At 39.9% G+C, this 4,714-nt stretch overlaps 1 non-coding gene across 1 annotated transcript; it reads left to right on the forward strand.

Annotated features, from left to right (window-relative positions):
* The first annotated feature begins 758 nt into the window (after positions 1 to 758).
* On the forward strand, positions 759 to 865 carry LOC112305687 (U6 spliceosomal RNA). Its single transcript, XR_002974844.1, has one exon. It is a non-coding gene; the product is annotated as a U6 spliceosomal RNA (small nuclear RNA).
* The last annotated feature ends 3,849 nt before the right edge of the window (positions 866 to 4,714 follow it).

Consider the following 4,714-nt stretch of genomic DNA (forward strand, 5'->3'; position numbering starts at 1 on the left):
AAGTCCTGAGTTCCAGGAACTGTTTACCTTTGGACAGAGTGATCTAGAGACTAATATGAAACAGTATTGCAGGATGGTACTTCCACAAGAATTTCTAAATGTCCCCACCATCTTGGAGGAAGTCGTGGCGCATGCTTCATGGAGGCCTCAGTCTAGAAAGACTAAAAGATGAGCGTGTCAAGTAATCAACGTAACTCGGGATGAGGTCTTATCGGTTGCCCTGCTGCCAGAGTAGCTCCTAGGACAAGCTCCAATGAGCCTCCAATGTTACATGGGAGACCTTCCTTAAGACTAAGTATTATGATCTTGAAAATGCTCATATTATAAAAGAATTAGATACTGTAAAATGTGTACAGTTTCTAGGTGCTACTTTATCTGTTATACACAAATATGTTTCTAGCCTATTAATGTTTCCCATGACATGTCCTCACATTGCCTGAGCCCAGGGGATTAGGTGTTCCTCCTGACTTGGAAAAAATCAACACCTTGAGGGTCAGCTAAAACCTAAGTGGAATGCACCCTATGAAGTTCTACTTAAACTTCGGATACACCATTCACAAGTAATATTTGTGAACCCGTAACTGATAAACCTTGGATATCTGAAATTACTTTTCAAACAAAACAGGACAACGGAGACCCGGTTTGGTCAGGAAGAGAAGATGCGAACATCTGGTAAATAGCCTGTTTCCTCCCACGAGTAAAATATTCTATACTAAACTCTGTCTTAACTCGTTATTGTTTTGGTTTAAACGATGTTTGTGCTTGCTTTGGCAGCACATACACTAAAACTGAAATGATACAGAGAAGATTAGTGCGGCCCCTGTGCAAGGAAAACATGCAAATCTGTGAAGCGTTCCATATTTTTAAGAGTAAAGCTTTTCATGACAGGGGCTATGGAACAAATCAAGCACATCCTGACTAATTTCAAAAACTACCAGTATGTTTTGGTGAAAACGTGAAACTAGATGCCATGGTTACTCTGCTGGACCACTGTGAAGATGGTGGGACCCATATGTGATTTTCTTTAAGGATGGATTACAAGTGGAAAACTGTTAACGAATTTGTCAATTTGGATCGGTCCCCTGTCATCATCACTAGCTGCTGCCTTTCACCCACACACCAGGACTAGGGCAAGTGGGACTGATGTTATCTTGAGTCCTTCATTTATTTTGACCTTGATTTATTTGGAGCAGAGGCATTGTTTTTAAGAAAAAAACATGTCATATAAGTTTTCTAAAAATAAAATGCATTTAAACTAAAAAAAAAAGTGTTTTACTTTCCTGGTTGTGATATTTACTTGCATAGTCCTATTGGGTAGCCTGCTTTTTTATGCATTCTTCCTGGCTTACTCTGTCCCCTTATCTATAGGAAGTAGCAAGAGCAGTCATGGCCAATAGTCCAAGGTTGAAGAATGAATAACAAAAAGTGGGTATTTGTAACTGCAGACGTAGCCCAAAGGCCTTTTCCTGTTTCTTGCAAGACACTGAGCTGTTTTTCAGAGACCAGAGAACAAACTGCAAGTCCTGTAGCTCAAGCATGCACAGGGGAGGGTTTCACCCCCGCAATGGAAACAAGGACTGGGACAGGAGGAAAAAAGTGTCTGCTGTCCAGGAAGATCCAGTGCTGAAATCCCTTAACACCCCAAACCTTGCATCAGGGAGACGGATTTGAGCCTTGCTGGGTGACTTCACAATAACGCTTTTTCTTTTCTCAAAAGCCAGTGCCATAGTACTGGCTTCTCTGAGTGTCTGGCAGTGAGCCCTTGCTCAGTAACAAATTCCTATGGAGCCTCAATTTGCAAGTATCTACAAAACGGGAATATTTAATCAAAAGTGATATCAGCTTAAAATGGCCAAAATGGGGCACTTTTGACACCTGTAAATTAATCTTTTTCATGCACTCAATTGGGAAAAGTTGGCTCTAAAACCGAACTCAGTGAATGGGATGGTTACCTTGACTGGAAAAGAGAAGCCTCAAAGGAAGTCAGATGAACTTTCTCCTCTTCAGGAAGTTAAGAAGAAACTTTTAAAAACTGTGTTTGGACTCAGATAAAGTTTCTTCTCTTTGGGAAGTTAATAAACTTTTAGGCACTGTCTCTGAACTAAAGGAGGCTTCTGAAACTGCTCAAGGCCATCACCCCATGTCCCCCCATTCGCCAGTCACCCCACTACTTTCTGAGCTCCTTGTGCAGACTTGCTCTCCCTTCCTCCCCCTCCTTTTCTCTCCGCTACATCTTTTCCACCACCACCCTCTACTGACTGAGGGGAAACTAAGAATAGAAAGCCAGACAAGGATAGGCTGGAACAACCAGAAATTCTGGCAGCTCCCTTTAGAGAAAATCTGGTCTCAGGATGAGGGGAAACCGGTATTAATTGACTCTCCCTGGACTAAAATAGAATTAAGAAGTCTAACTAAAGATTTTCCTCATCCTATTCGAGTCTCTGTTGGGTTTGCAAAGGAATTTGATTTGTTAGAATATATGATCCTGGCTTTTCTGACCTGTTCCCAGTAATACAACCAGTGGTTTCTGAGAGCAAAGCAGCAGAATGGTTAAAGAGGTTTGCTGCAAAACTCCTATAGAGGACTTTTTAAAACAAAGAGAAACAGACCTGGAAAAATGCAAGTGATTAGCTCACCAGCTTCAAGCCATCCTCGAGATATTTCCCCAGAAAATAGACTGAACAAAAATCCAGCGATGTAAATAAAAACTTGTTGAAACCATACTTGATGTTTTGAACATGTTGAGAAAAACTTCCAAACAATATTTAGGAATGTCTTCAGGCTGTTTTAAGGATCTTCAAAATGATCCATTGCTCAATTCAGCACTTTTGGAAGGATTAGGTGAGGGGCTTGTAACTCTCATTAAACAATATGAATTAAACTGGCCAACCACCCGTACTAATAAACTAGCAATTCTGGCCAATCAATTATTTAAAATTATTCAAAAGAAATTAAAAAATAAAGCTGCTAGTATCATGAGTTTACAGGTCCAGCAATTAAGCAATCAGGTCAAACTTCCCTGAAATTTTTTCTACAAGGGGAAAGGTGAGCTTGCTTTTACTGTAAAAAACCAGGTTCTCTTAAGGAGGATTGCAGAAAACTGAAATAGGATTTAGAAAAAGAAATGAAACAGGAGAAAGCACAGAGCAGGTCTGAGGAGTATGAGGGGCATTTCCTCTTCTCCTTGCCAATACTTTTGGAGAAATTGAAATTACCATAAAAGGAAAAACTATTAAGTTCATTGTAGATGCTGGGGCTACTTTATCTTTTCTTAACCCTACCCAACTAAGTTGCCCTCTCCCTCAGAGTAAAGCTTCTGTCCAAATGGTAGGGATAGCTAATCAACCAATGTTCATTTCAAATCAGAATCTATTCTCTTCCAGCCAGGGAATGTTACCAGGCAACATATATTTTTACTAATCAAATCTGCCCTGATAGGGTGAGACTTTCTTGAAACCCATAATGCCCACACATCCTTTTCTCCGAAGGGTGAAATGTATTTAGAACTATATGAATCAGATGTTGGACCTACTGAGAAAACAATGATTTTAAAGGAAGCTTCACAAGCAGAAATTAATCTCCAGGCTAAACATTTGCTGCAGAGCATTCCTATGGAATTCTGCTCTATTTTCAGTACAGATATTGACAAGATTAAATCAGCCACTCCTACCAAAAGAACTATTGACAACACTTTGCCTCTACCTAGTATTCATGAATATCCTTTAATATCTGAGGCACTAGCCAGAATTAGGCCCATGATACAAGATTACTTTAAAGGGGGGCCTCATGATTCCACACACGAGTCCCCGTAATTCTCCTATCCTTCCAGTAAAGAAACCCAATGGAAAAAGTTGGAGATTCGTACAGGATCTCAGAGCTATAAAGTAGTTATTCCCAGATATTCTGTGGCTCCAAATTCACACACCCTATCATCAGCCATTCCTGTGGCTCATAATGCCCCAAGGTTATACAGAAAGTCCCACTATTCCTCTCAGATACTAAATGCTGATTCTAAATGATGTTGAATTTCCCAGAGATTCCACTATAATCCAATATGGTGATAATTTACTTTTGTGCTCTAGGACATTGCTAGATTCCCCAAAGGATACAATTTATCTATTACAACAGCTAGCTATCAAAAGACATAAAGTCTCAAAAGACAAGCTTCAATTCTAATTAATCCTGAAAGACTCAGAGGAAACTTATCCTTTCCTCCTTCAAGAACTAAGAAACAGATTATGGTACTTCTAGGAGAGACTGAATACTGTCACAACTGGCTTCCAAATTTTTCGTCAATGGCTCAGCCTCTATATGCCTTATTAAAATTAGATGGACCTGGTAAATCCAATGGAACCCCCAAGGGGAAGTGGGAACAAGTTGCAGAAGCTCTAAGGAAGATTTATCTAAAGTTCCCACTTTAGGACATCCTAACTATAAACTTCCTTTCTTCCTTTTCATGCATGAAAATATAAGGCAATGCTCTAGGAGTTTTAATTCAATAACACAGAGATCACCATAGACCTATGGGATAAAATAGCGAGCGATTAGACTCAGTTGCAAAAAGGCTCCCTCCCTGTATAAGGGCCATTGCAGCCATGTGATGCAAACAAACAGAAAAAATAGTTATGGGCGCTCTTAAGAACTCATGTTCTTCATTCTGTTGAAGTTTTGCTCAACTCTCACCATACTCAGCATTTATCAGTCAGCCAAGTGG

The sequence above is a fragment of the Desmodus rotundus genome, chromosome 4, assembly GCF_022682495.2.
Source record: "Desmodus rotundus isolate HL8 chromosome 4, HLdesRot8A.1, whole genome shotgun sequence".
Taxonomy (NCBI): domain Eukaryota; kingdom Metazoa; phylum Chordata; class Mammalia; order Chiroptera; family Phyllostomidae; genus Desmodus; species Desmodus rotundus.